Source organism: Sus scrofa, chromosome 3 (assembly GCF_054392235.1).
Source record: "Sus scrofa isolate SSC_HxYL_T2T_F1_AM1 chromosome 3, Sscrofa_HxYL_maternal_Yorkshire_Landrace_v2.0, whole genome shotgun sequence".
Taxonomy (NCBI): Eukaryota; Metazoa; Chordata; class Mammalia; order Artiodactyla; family Suidae; genus Sus; species Sus scrofa.
The window spans coordinates 23,486,018-23,508,052 of NC_139385.1; positions in this window are offsets into that span (position 1 = coordinate 23,486,018).

The following is a 22,035-nucleotide window of genomic DNA, read 5'->3' on the forward strand; positions in this document are numbered from 1 at the left end:
AAAAGTATTGCACTAGATAGAATTAAATTGGCAAGGAAAACTTTATCCAAAACTTTGTGATAGGAGTTCCTGTAGCAGCTCAGTGGAAACCAATCTGACTACTATCCATCAGGATGCAGGTTCAATCTCTGGCCTCCCTCAGTGGCTTAAGGATTCAACGTTGCTGTGAGAGGTCACAGAGGAGGCTTGGCTCCTCATTGCTATGGCTGTGGCTGTGGCCCGCAGCTGTGCCCAATTCAACCCCTAGCCTTAGAACTTCCATAGGCCTAGGGTATAGCCTAAAACAAACAAACAAACAAACAAAAAATGCAAGCACAATTTGCTGAAGGTCAAGATTATTAAAGATGACTGCAAGAGATTGAACTCAGCTCCTCTGAAACAAAGATGGGGTGGATTTGCAAACACAGAGTGAACTAATTAAAAAGTACTCCCTGTCCTTAGCCTGAAGGGTGGCCTTCTAAGTAGCACTAATGGGAGTTAGCATCTACCTCTGCACAGAGACTGGGATAAAGGGGCCTTATCTTTCTCAATTATTACTTTGAGAAAGGAAGTCTCCCAGGTTCTTGAGCAAGACATTCCTGGGTTGTAAAACTTTCACATATCCTAGGGAAGGAGAAGGAATTTAAAATTTTGTTTTCTCATATAAATGCTCCAAGAATAAGGTAATGAAGAAAGAAAAAAAAACTTACCTGAAGTTTAGTTAAGCTGTGGATGGTATGGATATATCTATAATTTTAACAACAATCTACAGATACAGAGGGCAGTGTGAGCAGGGAAAATTGCAAGAAAATTCTTAGAAAGATTCAAGTTGAACCTGGAATAATAGGTATGTTTAAAATAAATACAGAAGTCAACAAAATTTTTATGGGGTCAAATAATAAATAGTCTTGGCCTTGTGGAACATACAGTCTCTGTGACAACTACTAACCTCTGGATTTGTAGCACCCAAGCAGCCAGATGAAACAGAGACATGCAAACAAAGGTGCAAGTGAGAGTTACCATACAGCTTCAACAAAAAACAGGTGACAGACCAGATGTGGCCCTCAGGTCACAGTTTTCAAAACCCTAAAAGAGATATACTATGAGACTCAGAGTCCGAGTTTTTCGACTCTGATAAGAAAGACTAGTTTTTTTGATAAATTCCTAGTTCATCCCCAAACTCTTTTGAATCTCTGAACTGACTGAAGTAAGGAATTTTCATTTCAATAAGCTTTTTCTAATTTTTAGGGCTTTTTTCCACCAGTGTATTAAACAGATACCTCAAGAGTCTATGGCTTAATCACCACTTATGGAACTTTTCGCTTCCAGCTAGTCAGGAGAAGGAAGGAAAGAAAATCAGTTTTGTGCCATTTTGTATATACACCACTGATATTCACTAAATGGAGAGTAATAATTACATACACACACATCTTTTGGCAAAAACAAATATGAGAAATTTAAAAATGAATGCTTTTGTGTGTTTTGCCCTGCGTGAAGTATCCCTTAATTGTCCTTTTTTTCCCATCACACTGGTAAAGTTGTACAGTTGTTTTCCCTTCCACTCCCCTTTCTTATAATCTGCCCACTGTCCTTTTCCTTACCTTTTGCAATGTCTTTGTGGCTTTTCTTCATCTACCTTCTCCTGCTGAGAATTTTGCAATTCACTGAATATGATCTTTAACAGTGCTTATCACAGAGCAATCCAGGCAGCGAAGTATCTTTTTCATCAGGAAACATCTTCAGATTATCCTGTCAAAACAGCCGAACCTTCACAGAAGGAGGCGTGGTGAAGATGAGTGGATGGTTTGTAGACATTTATGCCAACACTGAGAGATTGTTAAAGAAACCAAGGCATCAACAGTTTCTTCTCCTTCTTGCTTCTAATCACATATGATCCATGATACATCACCATGCTCCTCAAGAGTTCTCAGTGTGTTTCTATTGGAAAAGGGCCATGTTCCTGGCTGAAGAATATTAATCAATTTTCAGAGAAAGTCACCCAAAAAGTTCAGTTTTCTGCTTAGAAAGTGGTGTTGATTATAAAAATGCATTATGGTACTGTAGACATGGATAATAGTAATATATTGCTACAAACCTTTGGCAAGACCACAGAAATAATCTGTAAGGCAAAACAAAGTAAATTATTTTGAAAGGTGACCTGTGGAACAGGATCAACTCAGCATCAATAAACTTCTCTAATGAAAGCATGAAAACCTGATAAGCTCTGAGGAATTTCCTTCCAAAAATGTGATTTAGTGATAGGCAAGGTTTGATGAAAGGACTGTAATCAAAAAACATGGTTCTATTGTAAGGTTTAACCTTGAGAAAGAAGGGTTTTATTTTATTTACTTAATATCTATTTTTCAGTCCTTGGAAAGTTTATGATAGGAAGAAAAATGAGTCTTGTTATAACTGTTACAGTATTAGGACTCAGGAGAAAGCAAGAGAAAACCCTTGTGGACCAAGTGCTCCTTGTTTTCTCTCAATATAGTCCTTCAGGACAGATGTTAAAACTCAGCCCTGAGGACAACTGGCCCATGACCTAATGCCTTTTTGATAAAAGAGTAGATGGAAAGGTTAAAAGTCATATGCCAAGTACATCAGTAGTGAAGACATTGAGGACTGTGGGAATCACAGGGCAGAGTGAAGTATAACCAACCATTAGAGACAGAAATGAGGCCCTGCCACAACTGATGAGAGCAAGATCCAGGCAAAGCAGGCTGCTCACCCCTGATGTCCACTGAGAAGTGAAGATTCTCCAAGATGCCAAACATTGGTGGAAAGACATACATCAACAGAGCCATGACCTTTCATATATCTATGGATACCTTTCTCAAAAAGGCATTAGATCACAGGCCAAACAAACAACACCCTTAAAGAATGTCTCTGCATTCGTGGTTATAACCCATTTCCAGATAGGTAGAGCATCTTTACACTCACACAGAAACACCCTCCCTGCAAAAGAATTTACTGTGACCTCACATTAATGAGGTAGTCATCTCAGTCAGTACTAAAAAGATTTAACAGTAGTTTTAATCAATCACTGAGAGTAAAATTTGAAGGCTTTCCTAAATGCAGTCCAAAATTACTCACAATTATTTTACCTATGAATATTTTGTGTATATTTTATATTTCTTCTTTGAAAATATAATGTCCACATCAGCTTGGGTAGCAAGCTAACAATACAGTTAGTTGTCAAGAAGACAGCAAATCACTGGTTATATCTGAGCAAATAAAATTTCCTTAACATCAACCATGCAAATTAAATATTTATTCTTCAAAGAGGAAACTGAGTCAGAGACTGAACACTGCTTTAGAGTTTTATTATAATTGGGGATTAAATCTTAGATATTTTAGTGGGGAAAAGACTCTTTCCACCAAACTCTAGAGGAATCTCTCTTTCTCTTCTTTGTATGAATATTTGTTTTCTGCCTTCACAGAAAAGTTGTAAGCTGGGAATGTCTTGACTTCTGGAAGGAAAAGAACAGTCATGCTGGCCTGCAGCCACCTGGGGCAGGAAAACACCCTGGTCAGGGGGGCACCCAGGGCAGGGGGGATTTATTGTGGCCCCTCTAGCTGGGCAGGTCCAGAGCAGCTTACTCTACTCCCATCTTCTGCTCAGGCCCCTCAGGACAGCTAAGCTGGACTCAAAGGTGCAGAGCTGGGGATGGACGCTGGCAAGATGCTAAGGAAGTGGGAGGAAAGCTGCAGAGATGGTGTCCATTTTATCCCAGGACTCCCAGTGCCCACCTGAGGCCAAATCCTTCATGGTAAGTATCATAAAAGGATGGAGCAAGGAGGTGGTTAAGACTTACAAGGAAGAGCCTATGGGTGACAAAAAGAGAGGAAAACAAAAAGACGTGAAAGATGAAACAGATTACCAGCTTACTGCTACTGTCCTTGTCAGAATTCTCATTATCTGCCATGTAGTGTTCTGTGTCCAGGGGCAGCCACCAGGTTGGGGAGGCCATGGGAAAGGAAAGGGGTGATTTAGAATCAAGATGGAACCTCGGGACCATGATGCTGCAGGGAGCTCAGTCTCGGGCCCCTTTCTGTCCTCGCCTCCATGGACCTCCCAGGGCCTCAGCTGGTTCACATCTACAGTGGAGAAGGTCTCTGATCCCCAAGATCCTGCTGCAGCCTGCTGGACATAATTGGAGAGAAGGGGCAGAGGGGAGGGAGGGATGCATCACTCTTTTCATGAGCACATCCTTCTCACCCCTGAGCCTGGAAGACCCAAGGAAGGCAGTGGCACCCCTTTATGGGGTGAACAATTTGTACACTGAAAACTACAGATCATGGCTGAAAGAAATTAAAGAAAGTGCAAGTGCTTGGAACGACACACCATGTTCCTAGACTGGATGGTTTAATGTTGTCGACATTTCTCTGCTACTGAAAATGAAGTACACATAAACTGCAACCACTCACAAAACCTCATGCCATTTTTTGAGACTTGGAAAAGAAAATCCTAAAATACAAGTAGAACCCCAAAGAACCCAAAATAAAAAAATGATCTTGACAGCAAAGAATAAAAATGGAGATGTCCCAATCCCCAGATTCAAAACACACTGCAAAGCCATGGCAGCAAAAAAGTCTACCCCTAGCATCTAAACAGGAAGACAGACCAATGATCCATAAGACAAGGACCTAAAAATAAACTCACACATGTATGGCCAAATGATCACTGCCCAGGTTCTATGATTCCCCAGTCAAAAAAGTATAGTCTCCTTAACAATCGACAGAATGAAAAGGCAATCTATAGGGTGGGAGGAAATACTTGCAGATATTGCTTCTGAATAAGGGCCCCAAATCCAAAATATATGAGACTATCACACTGCAATTAAAAAAACAAAATCAAAACTAAACAAAACCAAACCAAAAAAAAAAAGAAAACAAAAAAGGCTTTGGGCAAATAGCTGAGTTAAAAATGGGCAAACATCTTGAGTAAATATTTCCGCACACACAAGACTTGAAAGTGATCCATATATATGTGAAAATGCATGTTTTGATCAACATTAGGTAGCAGTAGAATGCAAATCAAACTACAAGGAGATACCCCACTCACACCTGTTAGGATGTATGTTGTAAAATGAAAATTAATTGATGTAGGCAAAGATGTGGACACCTGGAACTTTGCACCTTGTTGGTAAGAATGGAAAATGGTATAGCCATTATGGGAAACAGTATGCAGGACCTCCAAAAAATTAATAATAAAACTAGCAAAAATGCATCAATCACACTTTGGATTCATATCCAAAGGAGATAAAATGGGTATGTGCAAGACAGACCTGCCATCTCCTGTTCATTGCAGCATTATACAGTATAGCTAAGCAGGAAAACTGTCCTAGTGTCTCTGACCGTACAAATTAATCACAAAAATATGGTACACACACACGTATGTACAGTGTCATGTTATGCATCCTTTAAAAAAGAAGGAAATGCTGCAATTTGTGGCTACCCAAATGAACCTGGAGGACATCAGCAAGAGTGAAAAAGACCAATCACAGGAGGACAAATACTGAACAATCTCCTTTCAATTAGATATCTAAAGGACAACTCACAGAAGCAGAAAATACAGGTGATTCCAAGAGCTGGGAGGAAGGTAAGTGGGGAGTGTCCCTTCAATGGCTCTAGGGTTTAATGTGCAAGGTGAAAAAGCAGTAGAGACAGGCTGTACAACCATGTGCTGCATAGTATTAATAGTACTGGACTGGACACTTCTGATCTTGTTAAGAGGTGGGATCCTATGGCATGCATATTTTAACTACAATAATAAAATACAAAGTGGGAGAAAGGGGAGAAAGAAGAACAAAACAAGGAGGGGGGTGGTTGGAGGGAAGGAGAAAGGACCTGGAGTGCACATGGGTAGCTGCAGAGGACCAAGGAACAGGAGGAAGACTGCTCTCAACAGGCTTGCAAGGAGACACCTCCCCCAGTGTTTGCTCTAGGGAAGGGGATGGCCTTCCTCTTAGCCACTCAAGCAGGGGTCCAAGGAAGACCTGAAGGGTGCACACAGGTGTATTCCACCCATTCCTACTATTTAAGTCAAACACCTTGGATCCCACATGGCTTGGGTGCCCCTTCTCTGGCTTCCATCCACTTCCTAAAGCATCTCCCTCAAGGTGCACTGTCCTCACACCTGGAGTCCACCAGGTGGGCCTCTGGGTTCTTAGAGCTTCTCTGTGGGGAGCAACCACTTCACCATGTAACCAACACCAGGGTTCCCTTCAGCACCATCTGAAAACCATGATGTAGACATGGAGAGTTTCAAGGACACAATGGTCTCATAGAGAGTTTCTGGTACAAACAAATGCTGTAAATCAAGTCATTCTCATTTTTCTCTTCATTAGAGAAAATACTGATAGATAGAAGGCAACTGAATTCTATGACAGTATGTATTTCTTAAAGGAGTCACAGTCCAAAAATATTATTAGGTATATGTTTCTTTGTTTTCTATTTAATTGACATTACTCTCTTGACTTGTTTCTCTGCAAAGCTTTCAGAAAGCACCAAAAACCTGTTGCATCTGTCAGTTTCAACAGCAACCTGAGTGGAGATATTCCTGTCACAATGCTGAGTATTTCTGTGCCTCCTTGCACAGCACAACCTCCCCTTCAACCCCTGGGAAATGAGCAAGAGCCCACCCTGAGCTCAGTCACTGGAGTAGATCTCATGGTTCTGTTGTCACTGTACACAGCATTTCTTGCCCAGTACAGAGAAACCAGGGCCAGTATAAGGGATGGGAGACAGATTTTCCATAGCAGAAGGAAGTTTGTAATCATAGCACAGGATCTGAAGGTGACTACTCACACTCAGAGAAGAAACCTGGAGTGAATTTCTTCCATCTGTTCCTGGGGGTTCCTATTTTCAGATTCCTCCAGAACTGGGCATGGCACATGGATACAAGGAAAGGGCTCCTCGAGGAAGGGGAACTTCGCCCAGCAAAAGATGCTTAATAACGGAGTGGAGTGGGAATTCAGACTCTGAGACTTGACTAGGAAACTGTTTGTTGAGATGAGCAGCAAGAGTGATGTATCACAGCGATCAATATTGCAATGAGGCCTCCTCTGAGGAGGTAAGATTTATTATTAAATGAAGTTACTATGGACCACATAAAAGGGATTGGGAAAAGAGTATTGTTCACAAGGAAGAAATCTGATATTTCCTCTGGGTGCTGAAGGCAATGTTTTTCTAGGTGAAGTGAGGTGCACTTGATATAAAATGAATGAAAACAATAAAAGTTTATACACTGGTTAATTTTTACATGCGTATATTTTCATGATGAAATAGGTACAGGGATAAATTTTGGGGTATTGGAACAAGGAACAATGATATTTTGAGGTACATATATAGAGAGAAACTTAATGAAAAAACATTCAAACAACACACACACAAAAAGTCAAAATAAAAAAAAAGAGCTCCCTTACACAACACTATTCCCTTGCACACAAACCTCCATTGACTAATGATAACACAGCTTGTTCCTGGGGCTACAGTACCTGGCCTTGTGACTTTACCTGTAAGTCACTTTCCATCAGCAAACCTGCAACTCTAAGTCCAAGGACAAAACTGGAAACAACCTGGCCCTCCACACTAAAGCCAGCAAGAATGTATCTGGAATCTAATATGAGGCACAGATGAACCTTTCTACAGAAAAGAAAACCATGGACTTGGAGAAGAGAGTTGTGGTTGCTGAGGGGGAGGGGGAGGGGCTGGGGTGGTTGGGGAGCTTGGGGTTAATAGATACAAACTCATGCTTTCAGAATGGATGGGCAGTGAGAGCCTGCTGTGTAGCACTGGGAGCTATGTCCAGTCACTTATGATAGAGCATGATAATGTGTGAAAATAGAATGTGTACATGTATGTGTAACTGGGTCACCATTCCATACAGTAGGAAAAAAAAACCTGCACTGGGGAAACAACAATTAAAAATAAATAAACCCAGCAAGACTGTGCCACCTTCCTCACCTTCTAAGGGACCCCTTCCCCCAGATGAGTCCTTCCAACATACATATGTGTTTTGTTCACCATGAAGGCCACCTGCAATGACAAGAGGAGAAAGTGCCATGAGGATCAGACCGCAAGGTCATGTATTTGCACAGGACTTTCCTTCACTTGGTGACAGCAGAAACCCCAATGCACAACGGCAGTGGAGTCCAGAGAACCCAGCAAAGGCAGAGCAAACCCTCCTCAGGGAGAAAGGCAAGAACTTGTCCTAGAGGACGGGATGTCCAAGGCCATGTCAGTTGGAAATGACAGAACTCTTTCCCTCGAGGAAAAAATGCTTCTGGAGAAAGAGCCTTGTCCTCTGCAGGTTGGCACAGGTGTTGTTATTGCACTGTCCTGGGAATCAGGCATCAGGAGCTGGCAACAAACACGCTTGACAGGGAGTCCCACCCCTCAGAATCGTCCATACTGTCTGGAACGTGCATGCTCAGGTTTTCATAACTGAATGTCCATGAAGGGGAAATAAAGCAACACTGCAAGCTCAGACTAAAAACCCAACTTACCCGCGGAGCGAATGGAGGCCGTCCCACCATTTTCACCGAAGGCACATCATCCAGCGCTATCTCGGAGATATCTGCAGGCACACAGAGGAACTATCAGGACACTGGGCGTGATGCTCAGGAATCCCGCTGGGAGTTTTTCTTGATGAGGAGGATGTGGGGAGTCAGTGAATGGATGTGCATGGCTGGTAAGTGTGGGCTGAGCTGCTGCTGGGCCGGCCCCTTTGGTGCAGGAAGGAACGCAAAGGAGAAGGGCAGGCAAGACAGGAAACCAGAGCTGTGGCTCTCTAGCAAAGAGGACCCTCATCAATGGGCAAAGACATGCAAAGGCAAGCTCTCTTGGGAGCGTAGGGACCCAGATATCTCCTGCCCATCTGAAACATCTGCTAAATGGCCAGGGTCTGCTGGACTTCTTCCCAGATCATCTGTGCCACAAGAGTCACAGATGCAGCTACTGCACTCCTCGTGTTTTCTCTAAGACTTTGTTTTTGATCAAATGTTTAAACTATCCTGGAGGGCTGACTTCAATCCTGCGAAAGGCATGCTACTGAGTGAATTTACCAACCACTTGTCGTAAAGAAAATCAAATATAGATGATGTGACTCTATGGAAATCCTACCATGAAAAACAGCCACTTTCAGTCACATCCTGCTTGTTCTCCCAGTCTCCCTTTTCTACATGAGGTGTGCATGTCCCCTGAGTGAAAGGCTACCTGCACTCATAGGAGCCCTACAACAAGTGGGACATTTCATCACGGAGAGAAGCAAAGACTGAGCACTGACTCCTTCTCGCCCAGCACTGCAGAAGTTTTTGTACCATGGTGCCCGACACCAGGCTGACGATGGAGTTTCACCCTGAGCTCTTATGTGCAATAGCCCCTGGGTGTGTGCCACCTCGGGTAGGCAGTTGGAAGCCTTAAAGTGACACCATCCAACATGAGAAAACATTCCCCTGATTCTGATCTGTTTTGGCCATGTTGAAGCAAAGACACCAGCGCCGACCGCCCACCTTCTCGAGATGGGCAGGTGTTACAGGACCTCTGGAGTCCCTGCTATGCCCACGCATGGATGGGGGACAGGGACCCTCACCCCTCAGGGCTCCATGACTGAGGATTCCCTGCTGAGGGAGAGGCACAGGTCAGGGTTCCAGAGCAACCCCATGGGGAACCCGGCCGGGGTCCCCCTTTGGCTTTTCCATGTAGGAGGTCAAGGGCTTGGGCCACATGGCTTGGCACCCTCTCCATCTGAGCAATGGGAACATTAAGCCAACTTGGGAGCAGTGGTGGTCAAGGGAGAATGCATGAATGCAGAGAAGCTCTTCAGAGGGGGTGGGATTTGTCCTCCATGAAGCTGACGTGTCTCTTTGTGGTGGAAACAGGCAAGAGGTTCTGGGGAACCACACGCTCACACCACACATGCTCACATGTGGACCTCGCTTCCCAGGCCTCGTATCTTACCACAAAGCACCATCTACAGGATAGACTTGTGTCCAGGGCGAGTATGACTTGCGCATCACTATGACTGGGAAAGAGCGGCATGCCCTACACCCGCAACCCTCTTTCCAAAAGGAACCCCAGCTCTGGTGGCTCTCCAATCAATGCCAGCAAGGAAGACCCACCTTCTTCTTCTTCACCCTGATGGTTTGTCACAGGAGTGTTGACCTCTGAATTCACCCCATCATTTTTAGGGTCCTCCTCATCCAGCATCTAGAGAAAAGTAGATTCTTAGTGAGAGCATCTAACTTGCTTGTGGGCTGAGGAAAGTGGAGACAACCTACTTCATGAACTGATGTGCAGAGACACAAGCAGACTGTGAACTGACAACAAGGAGACCAGAACAACAGCCTCCAGGGCAGAAGAGGATCCATGGAGGATTCCTGCTCAGGCACATTTGAAAAGGAGGCTTCAGGCACTTGTGGGGCCCAGTCTGCCCATCCCACTGATAGCCCTGGGAACCCAGGGTACATGAAGGTCGCCCCCAGTCAGGTTTGGTCCATCCCAGGCTGCTGGAGTGCCCTGGGCCACCCTGTGGTGGGGCCTCCTGCCAAGCAGGCACTGCCCTGACCCGGGGCAGCAGCCAGGGAAGCTCTGCTGAGCCCAGGGACCCAGGGTACCTGAAATGGCCAAACACATCTTCCCATCGGTCCAACTGAAGCACCCACAGCCCCACGGGGAAAAGGGAGCAAACACATGAGGGCCCAAGAGAGGCCAGGAGGCTGACTAACCTCCACAAAGGGACCTCACCTGACTCGGGTCCAGGTGGGAGGCACCAGCGAGGCCCCTGAGGACAGGAGGCCAAAAGCCAGGCCTAGGGGGGAGGTGAGAGCTCCACCAGCTGTGCACCTGCCACCCTGTGTGATCTGAGAGAGATCCCCGCCAGCCAGAGGAGGGACCTTAGGCTAGAGGAGGCAACAGGAAGGCAGAGGGGACAGAAGGAGAGAAGAGAGTGGGCCCAAGCATAACAGGGTAACGCCCTCGGGAAGAGAGGCCTGTCGCACACAGAGACCAAGGGAGGTGCCCACTTACCTTGCTTGACCTGAGCCAGTCCATGACACCTTGCTGCCAGCTGGGGCCTGGGGAAGATGGGCAAGGGCCAGTCAGCATCCTGGACCCCCGGGCAGGGCCCTGCCAAGGGTGCACCTCCAGAAGGGAGAGTGTGGCTCGACCCCTCTCTGGCTCACACCTCGGGCTCCAGCTCCTGGGCAGGCAGAGAGTGAGCAAGTCCTGTGACCCGCCTCACTTCCGGCTTCACTCAGCGGGAGGTGTGCGCACCCATGTGCATGCTCCCAATCCTGCAAGCAGCACCTCTAGGCAACTTGGGGGCAGGGCCAACAGCACAAAAGGAAAGCCTGCAGGGGGTGGAACCAGGGCCCAGGACTTGGGCCTGTATCCTGAACCTCAGCACCAAAACCACTTGGACAGCTTGTCCCTGGAAATGGTCCCTAGCATTTCCAACACATATTTGCACTCTGGCCCTCTGATCATCTACCAGGTTTCACCCAAGTAAAGACTAGGAAGGGCAAGGCTGAGTCACCTACAGCGGTGCAGTCAGTCACCTTACAGTCCCATCAAGCACTCCACATACCCAGCGAACAAACGGAGTCTACGTGGGTTACTCTACTTCACAGTCAAAGCCAACCAAGGAACCAATGCAGTTGATCAATGGTTCTAGCCCTAAAGCGTAAGTTGTTTTTTTCTGTTTTCGTTTGTGAACTTGGGGCCTAAATCAGCAACCATAAGTCATTCATTCATTCACCCTAAGTGTTGTTTTACAGATCTCTTGTGCCAAACACAGTCCACAATTCAAAGATGAATGAAACCATGTTTCCTTCCCTCAGGAATCTGACCACTGTCTACCACAAATAACAAAACCATGAAATAAAGTCATACATGCATGATACTGCTCAAGATAGGACTAAACCCTTGAGACAGCTACATAGATACTGCTCATAGTTAAGAAAAAAAGGAGTTGCTTACAGAAGGCACAACATTTTTTTTCACATCTAACAGAACTGCCAATCCAAGGACTGTGGGTTCCTTTTTTTTTTTTTTTTTTCATGCTCTCTCTCCCCCAGGTTCTCCCACTCACCGTTTTCCTTCCATGGACCTCAGACTCTCCTGAATTCTTCCTGGAATGTGACTGACAGATCCCTCCCAATCCTCCTGATGGGCCTCTCTTTCCTCTCTACACAGCTTAGATATTGGCTGCCCCATTGTTTCATCAAGTGCGATCATCTCTCACCTTTCCCTCTTTCCAATGACCTGACACAAGCATTATCACCACCCCAACCAAGACTGCAATGCACCCTATTGGAAAACCTTAGGAAAGCTAACACAAATTCCACCAAACACATACAAAAACCCACTGATTTCATACATACATACCTACCTACATACATTCAGACATAAATAAACAAATAGAACCAATGCTTTAAAATATCAAGCAAGCTCCAAAAGCAACAGACGTTTCACAAAGTACCTTCTCCACAAAAACTTATTAAACACTCCAATGTGCAAACACTTAGAAAGCAAAGGAGCAAGCCGGACAACCAACCAACCACCAACCATCAAACTCAGATTTCCACACTCTCCCAATTTAGAACACTGGGAATGATTTTCAATGACATTGGGGAAAACAGCCTCCCAAAGAAAGCACAGCCTGCCCAGGATATCAGCTCATGAGGAAAGTGGAGACCACTTCCTTCATTCGTTGATATGCAGAGAGTCCAGCAGAATATTAACTGACAATGATGAGACTAGCAAACCAGGATCCACAGCAGAAGAGGATCTGTCATGGATTAATGCTCATGCATGTTTGAAAAAGATGCTTTGTGTGCTAGTGGGGCCAGCCTGCCCATCCCACAGGCTAGTGGGGCCCAGCCTGCCCATTCCACAGCCAGGGGACCTGAAGGTTGCCCCCAGACAGGTTCAGACCAGCCCAGGCTGCCAGGGTGCCCTGTGCCTCCACCCTGCCTGTCTGCAGCCACACCAGCCTCCTGTGTCTCCATCTTTGAGCTGAAAACGCATAGCTCATGTGTTAAGATGATGTTCCTTTCCTTTGTTTTTACATATCTGTTATAGGATTTTGATTTATGGTTACCTTGGGTTTCATATATGTTGATCTATAACAATGTCCAGTTGTTTTTTTATTTTTTCATTTTTTATTACTCAAATGAATTTATCAATCTGTAGTTGTATAATGATCATAACAATCTGATTTCACAGGATTTCCACCCCACAGCCCAAGCACATCCCCCTACCCCCTAAACTGTATCCTCTGGAGACCATAAGTTTTTCAATGTCTGTGAGTCAGCATCTGTTCTGCAAAGAAGTTTAGTCTGCCCTTTTTTCAGATTCCACATGTCAGTGAAAGCATCTGATGTTGGTCTCATTGTATGGGTGACTTCACTTAGCATGATAGTTTCTAGGTCCATCCATGTTGCTAAAAGTGCTGGTATTTCATTCTTTTTAATGGCTGAGTACTATTCCATTGTGTATATGTACATCTTCTGGATCCACTCCTCTGTCAATGGACATTTAGGTTGTTTCCATGTCTTGGCTATTGAAAAGAGTGCAGCAATGAACATCGGGGTCCATGTGTCTTTGAGAGTCATGGTTTTCTCTGAATAGATGCCCAGGAGTGGGATTGCTGGATCAAATGGGAGTTCTATGTTTAGTTTTCTGAGGAATCTCCATACTGCTTTCCACAGTGGTTGCACCAATGTACAATCCCACCAACAGTGTACTGGTGTTCCTTTTTCTCCACCCCCTCTCCAGCACTTCTTGTTTGTAGACTTTTGGATGATGACCATTCTGCTGGTGTAAGGTGGTACCTCATTGTGGTTTTGATTTGCAACTCTCTAATAATGACTGACATTGAACATCTTTTCATGTGTTTCTTGGGCATCTGTATGTCTTCTTTGGAGAATTGTCTGTTTAGATCTTCTGCCCATTTTTTGAAAGGCTTGTTTTTTTTTTGGTATGGAGCTGCGGAAGTTGTTTATAAATTTTGGAGATGAATCCCTTGTCAGTCGATTCACTTGCAAAGATGTTCTCCCATTCTGTGGGTTGTCTTTTTGTGTTGTTTAGGGTTTCCTTTGCTGTGCAGAAACTTTGAAGTTTGATTAGCTCCCATTTGTTTATTTTTCTTTTTATTGTCAATACTCTAAGAGGTGGATCTGAGAAGATGTTGCTGCCATTTATGTCAGAGAGTGTTTGGCCTATGTTTTCCTCTAGGACTTTGATAGTGTCTGGTCTTCTATCTAGGTCTTTAAACCATTTGGAGTTTATTTTTGTGTATGGTGTTAGGGAGTGTTCTCATTTCATTCTTTTCCATGTGGCTGTCCAGTTTTCCCAGCACCACTTATTGAACAAGCTGTCCTTTCTCCATTGTGTAGTTTTGCCTCCTTTGTCATAGATTAGTTGGCTATAGGGTTTAATTCTGGGCTTTCTATCCTGTCCCACTTATCTATATGTCTGTCTTTGTGCCAGTATCATGCAATTTTGATGATTGTTGCTTTGTGTGTATAGTCTGAAGTTGGGGGAGCTTGATCCCTCCAGCTCCATGTTTCTTTTTCAGGATGTCTTTGGCTAGTCTGGGTCTTTTGTGCTTCCAAACAAACTTTAAAATATTTTGTTTGAGTTCTGTGAAAAATGTCCTTGGTAATTGGTTAGGGATTGCATTGAATCTGTAGATTGCCTTAGGTAGTATAGTCATTTTGATAATATGAACTCTTGCAATCCACGAGCATGGTATATCTTTCCATCTCTTTGTGTCATCTTTGATTTCTTTCATCAGTGGCTTGTAGTTTTCAGAGTATAGGTCTTTTGTTTCTTTAGGTAGGTTACTCCTAGGTATTTTATTCTTTTGGGTGTGATGGTAAATGGGATTGCTTCCCTAATTTCCTTTTCTGCTTTTTCATTGTTAGTATATAGAAACACTGTCGATTTCTGTGTATTGATTTTGTATCCTGCAACTTTGCCGAATTTGTGGATGAGCTGTAACAGTTTTCTGGTAGAGTCTTTAGGATTCTCTAGGTATAGCATCATGTCATCTGCAAATAGCGATAGTTTTACTTCTTCCTTTCCAAGTTGGATTCCTTTTATTTCTTTTACTTTTCTGATTGCTGTGGCTAGGACTTCCAAAACTATGTTGAAGTGTAGTGGTGAGTGCAGACATCCTTGTCTTGTTCCTGATCTCAGTGAGAATTCTTTCAGCTTTTCCCAATGGAGAATGATGTTAGCTGTGGGTTTGTCATATACGGATTTCATTATGTTGAGGTAGGCTTCTGCCATGCCCACCTTCTGAAGGGTTTTTATCAGAAATGGGTGTTGGATTTTGTCAAAGGCTTTTTCCATGTCTATTGAGAGGATCATATGGTTTTTATTCTTCAGTTTGTTAATGTGGTGTATCACATTGATGGATTTGTGGATATTGAAGAACCCTTGCATCCCTGGGATAAATCCCACTTGATCATGATGTACAATTCTTTTAATGTATTGTTGGATGTGGCTTGTTAGTATTTTGTGGAGGATTTCTGCATTGATGTTCATCAGTGAAATTGGCCTGTAGTTTTCTTTTTTGTGGTATCTTTGTCTGGTTTTGGTGTCAGGGTGATGGTGGCCTCATAGAATGAGTTTGGGAGTATCCCTTCCTCTGATATTTTTTGAAATATTTTCAGAAGGAGAGGTGTTAGCTCTTCTATAAATGTTTGATGGAATTTGCCTGTGAAGCCATCTGGTCCTGGACTTTTGTTTGTTGGAAGTTTTTCATCAGAGTTCCAATTTTGGTTCTTGTGATGGGTCTATTCATCTTTTCTATTTCCTCTTGGTTTAGTCTTGGAAGATTGTGCTTTTCTAATAATTTGTCCATTTCATCTAGGTTTTCCATTTTATTGGAGTATAGATGCATATAGTAGTCCGTTATGATCCTTTGTATTTCTGTGATGTCCGTTGTTACTTCTCCTTTTTCATTTCTAATTTTATTGATTTGAGTCCTCTCTCTTTTTTTCTTGATAAGTCTGGCTAGGGGTTTATCAATTTTGTTGATCTTTTCAAAGAACCAGCTTTTCATTTCATTTTTTTCCCTATGGTTTTCCTTGTTTCTATTTCATTGATTTCTGCTCTGATCTTTATGATTTCTTTCCTTCTACTAACTTTAGGTGGTGTCTGTTCTTCCCTCTCTAGCTGCATTGGATGTAAAGTTAGCTTGTTTCTTTGAGCTTCTTCTTGTTTCCTGAGGTGGGCTTTGTATTGCTCTAAAGTTTCCTTTTAGAACGGCTTTTGCTGTATCCCATAGGTTTTGGAGTGTCGTATCTTCGTTGTCATTTGCTGCTAGGTATTTTTTAATTTCCTCTTTGATTTCTTCAGTGATCCATTGGTTGTTTAGTAGCATGTTGTTGAGTCTCCACGTGTTTGTGTTTTTTGCAGATTTTTTCTTGTTGTTGATTTCCAGTCATATAGTGTCGTGGTCAGAAAAGATGCTTGATATGATTTCAGTTTTCTTAAAGTTACTGAGGTTGGATTTGTAGCCCAGGATATGATCCATCTTAGAGAATGTTCCAAGTGCACTTGAGAAGAATGTGTATTCTGTTGCTTTTGGATGGAATGTCCTATAAATGTCTATTAAGTCCATCTGGTTTAATGCATCATTCAGGGCCTGTGTTTCCTTATTGATTTTCTGTCTGGTTGATCTGTGCATTGCTGTAAGTGGGGTGTTAAAGTCCCCCACTATGATTGTGTTATTGTCGATTTCTCCTTTTAAGGTTGTTAGCAGTTGCCTTATATATGGTGGTGAACCTGTGTTGGGTGTGTAGATATTTAAAATTGTTATATCATCTTCTTGGATTGATCTTTGATCATTATGTAATGTCCTTCTTTGTCCCTTAAAATAGTCTTCATTTTAAAGTCTATTTTGTCGGATATGAGTATTGCTACTCCAGCTTTCTTTTGATTCCCATTTGCATGAAATATTTTCTTCCACCCTCTCCCATTCAATTTGTATGTGTCCCTAGAAGTGAAGTGGGCCTCTTGAAGACAGCATGTATATGGGTCTTGTTTTTGTATCCATTCAGCCAGTCTATGTCTTTTGGCTGGGGCGTTCAAACCATTCACATTTAAGGTAATTATTGATATGTATGTTCTTATTGCCATTTTATTAATTACTTTGGATTTGTTTTTGCTGCTCTTTTCCCTTTCCTTCTTCTCTTGTTCTTTTCTGTCTAGAGAAGTTCCTTTAGTATTTGTTGTAAGGCTGGTTTAGTGTTGCTGAATTCTCTCAGCTTTTTTTTATCTGTGAAGGATTTGATTTCTCCTTCAAATGTGAATAAGAGCCTTGCTGGGTAGAGTAATCTTGGTTGGAGGTTTTTTCCTTTCATCACGTTGAGTATATCATGCCACTCCCTTCTGGCCTGCAGAGTTTCTGTTGAAAAATCTGCCGACAGCCTTATCGGGGTTCCCTTGTATGTTACTTGTTTTTTTCCCTAGCTGCTTTCAAGATTTTCTCTGAAAAAAAAAAAAAAAAGGAGTTCCTGTCGTGGTGCAGTGGTTAACGAATCTGACTAGGAACCATGAGGTTGTGGGTTCGATCCCTGCCCTTCCTCAGCGGGTTAACGATCCGGCATTGCCGTGAGATGTGGTGTAGGTTGCAGACGTGGCTAGGATCCCACGTTGCTGTGACTCTGGCATAGGCTGGTGGCTACAGCTCCGATTCGACCCCTAGCCTGGGAACTCCATATGCCGTGGGAGCAGCCCAAGAAATAGCAAAAAGACAAAAAAAATTTTTTCTCTTTGTCTTTAATTTTGGTCAGTTTGATTAGTATGTATCTTGGGGTGTTCCTCCTTGGGTTTATTTTATATGGTACTTGTTGTGCTTCCTGGATTTGAGTGAGTGATTCCTTCCCCATGTTAGGGAAGTTTTTGGCTATTATCTCTTGGAATATATCTTTCTGTCTCCTTCTCTCTCTCTTCTCCTTCTGGCACCCCTATGGTATGGATGTTGGTGTGTTTCATGTTATCCCAGAGTTCTCTGAGACTCTCTTCATTTGTTTTCAATCTTTTTTCTCTTTTCTGTTCTACATCTGTAATTCCTACTAATCTGTCCTCCACCTCGCTTATTCGTTCTTCTGCCTCCTGTGTTCTGCTGCTAGCTGCTTCTAGTGAATTTTTTCTTTCAGTTATTGTATTGTGCATCTCTTCTGGTTTAAGTTCGATATCTTGTATCTCTTTGCTCGACATTTCCTGTAAGTTATCCATTTTTGCCTCCAGTTTATTTCCAACATCTTGCATCATCTTCAGCATCAACAGCCTAAAGTCTTTTTTTGGAGGCTGAGAATCTCCTCATGGCTTAGCTGTTTTTCTGGGGTTTTTCCTTTCTCCCTCATCTGAGTTAGAGTCCTCTGTCTTTTCATTTTTATAGGTTTTTGGTGTGGTGACCTTCTTACAGATAATAGAGTTGTAGCCTCTCTCACTTCTGATGTCTGCCCCACTGTGGCTGAAGTCAGTATGGGAGTTTGGAGTAGGCTTCCTGATGGGAGGGGCTGACGCCTGCCCCTTGGTAGGAGGAGCCGATTCTAATCCCTCTGGTGGGTGGGGCTTAGTCTCTGGATAGGATTAGAGGCAGCTGTGTGCCTGAGGGGTCTTTAGGTAGCCTGTTTACTGAGGGGTGGGGCTGTGATCCCACCTGAGTTGTTGTTTGCCCTGGGGCTTCTCAGCAGCAGGCGGACAGATGGGGCCAGATTTTTCCAAAATGGCCACCTCCAGAGAAGGCACTGCTGCTGAATATTCCTGAAAGCTTTGCTTTCAATGTCCTTCCCTCACAACAAGCCACGTTCACCCCTGTTTTCCCAGGATGTCCACTAAGAACTGCGGTTAGGTTTGACCCAGATTCCCTTGGAGACTTTGCTTTGCCCTGGGACTCAGTGCACGTGAAAGTCTGTGTGTGTCTTTTAAGAATGGGGCCTCCATTTACCCCAGTCCCATGGAGCCCTTGAGCACAAGCCCCACTGGCCTTCAATGCCAGATGCTCCGGGGCTCTTTCTCCCTGTGCCAGATCCCCACACGTGAGAGTTTGATGTGGGGCTCAGAACTCTCACTCCTGTAGGTGAGTCTCTATGGACCAGTTAGTTTCCAGTCTGTGGAGCTTCCCGCCCAGGAGGTATGGAGTTGTTTATATCGTGAAATCGCCCCTCCTACCTCTTGATGTGGCTTCCTCTTTTTCTTCTGGAGTAGGGCATCTTTTTTAAGGTTTCTGGTCCATTTTGGTGAAGAGTGCTCAGTCATTAGTTGTGAATTTTGTTGCTTTTAGGAGAGAAGTTGTGCTCCAGTCCTTCTATTCTGCCATCTCAATCCTGTTCCTGTTTTCATAATTATCTTCTGTAACTATCATAGATTATAGAAAATGATTATTTCTATTTGAGGTGACCCAAGTAACAATGTTAATAGTTAATAGAAAGTCTTTATGGATTTACCTCTCTGTGTTTGGTGGGAAGTGTGTATTATATAAGAATGTGAAACAGGTTTTCTTGGCTAAATTCATCTGCATTTACAACTTAGGTGCTTTTGTCAAACTCATCTTTCTACCTATATACAATGTGGATGATCTTTGTAAGTAGTTTTAGTATATATTAACAGCAATAAGTGAAAGATGAAACCAAAGTTTACTAATGTCACAATGCAATTTAATTTATACATGTGGAAATATTTGAAATATTTTATTTTAAGTGTATTTTAAATATTTTATTTTAAATATGTATAACAACATTTTTCTAAGAAACATGTAGGGGATAAACTACAATGTATTAGACCATCAAGAGAAACAAATAAAATAGTTATTTATGGTACACAGGAATATGTTCTTACATTTATTTCTTGAAAATTATTTTATTGTGTATAACAGAAATTAATTCTATGGAGGAAGCTTGAAGTTATAAATGAATCATATTAGAGTCAACAATAATTATCTTCCCAATATTAAGAAGGCATTTTAAATATTGATGAACTTAAAAATCTGTGTGTCAAATTCATGTTTCATTTTATTAAAATTATTTACACCATAGAAAGGAAATGGTATTGGTGTAGCATGCCAAGAGAGAAAGCTGTATTGGTGGAGATAAGGCTCACATATAAAGGGAAAAAACAGGTTAGATTCCTTTGAACACTTGTTCCTCTTTGGTGTCAAATTGATACTTGAAGGTACATTTCACCAAACTGATTAATGTGTTGAAAAACCAAAAGTAAAGTGCCAGAGAAGTTCTAATTATGTCAAGATTAAAAATAATAGCTTAGGGAGTTCCCGTCGTGGCGCAGTGGTTCACGAATCCGACTAGGAACCATGAGGTTGCAGGTTCGGTCCCCACCCTTGATCAGTGGGTTAAGGATCCGGCGTTGCCGTGAGCTGTGGTGTAGGTTGCAGACGCGGCTCGGATCCCGAGTTGCTGTGGCTCTGGTGCAGGCCGGTGGCTACAGCTCCGATTCGACCCCTAGCCTGGGAACCTCCATATGCCGCGGGAGCGGCCCAAGAAATAGCAAAAAGACAAAAAAAAAAAAAAATAGCTTAAAAAAATCATCTGAGCGGATGCCAGTTTCAAAATGTCACCTTCAGTATGGCATGGTGGATAAAAAGGAGTGAAGAGTGGCATGGGCCAATGACTTCACAAGTAGGAAAATAACTTGAAATAAATACAAATTTATTTTTCTGATAAGGGAATTGTCATTGTTCACGGGTTAAATACATACCATTATTCTTCCAATTTCAGTGTATTTCTATTCTGATTTTTGATGTTTTGATTAAGTTTTCCAATTTAATACATAAAATATATATATTCTAAAGACAGGTATAATTACATTCATTACCTCTGTGTTTGTGTTAGGTAGGGTGGGATAGGGAAGTAGACCCAGGTGATTTGAAACAGGCCATTTATCATTATCCAAAACAAGAGGCATGTGATCAAACAATAAAGCCACACCTGGACACAAAAGGTGTGGTCTTTGGAGCTTCCCTATATAAATGAGGCATGCTCTTCAGAGAGCACTTCCCTATAACCTGTTCCCCATGCAGATGAGCATCTGCCCCAAACCAATAGGAAGGTCAAAACATGCCTCCAGACAGAGATCAAATGACACTCAGCCCTTACACACATTGCAGGGGGGCTGGGACAGGAAAAATTAGTGGGCATGGGATGGGAGAATTGGGGTCCCCAAACACATCTGCTGTATGAGGATATAAGGAAAGACCCAGTTGCAGCCAGAGCCAGTCCCCACCTGAGGATGGCCCCCTCTCTCTGAGGATGTAAATAAAATTTTCTCTGCACTGCTACAAATTTGGCTCTTGATTGTGATCAAGACTGTGATCTCCAAGGCAACCAGCAAGAGTGTTTATTTCACTCAGGAAACAGACCAGAAAGACTCATTAAAAGCACCCAAACAAGAGCTGCAACTTTCACCCTAAGGCACTGTTGGTTTGAGGGGAGTTCTTTTGACCCAGAACTACTCCCATCCCAAACCGAAGGCTCCTGCCTAGAGAGCCTGCCCACCTCTCTATTCTGCACCAGGGACCACTGGCTCTATCCTGGAGCCACTGTAGCACTTCGCTTTCAGAAGAGTTCCCCATCCACACGCCTCCAAATTTTTGCTGCATGTGGCCAAGAATTGAGAGAAATAATGCAGAGGGATACAACATTCTTTTAAAACATATTTCAGGGTATTTATGGAAGTCTTCATAAGCATTGACTTGCATCAATTAAATGATGTAGAGAGAGGTTGTCTAGAGGGACTGATATCAGCTTGGTGATTTTTATTTATTCAAATAGAGAAGGTAATCATAGCCAATATAATTTATACATCCCAAGGATTCCACATATATGTGTTCTATAGAAGGTATAATCTATTATTTATTCACTTTGTGTTTTTATTATCTATCTTCCAGTTGTAAAGATTATATTTAATATATACATTAAACCTTGGATGCAAAAATCATCCACTGCACAATAATTTTACATATTTGCCAAAGTAAAAGTTTGGGTGGCTTATGAGGAGAGTTTATTAGTTACTTAG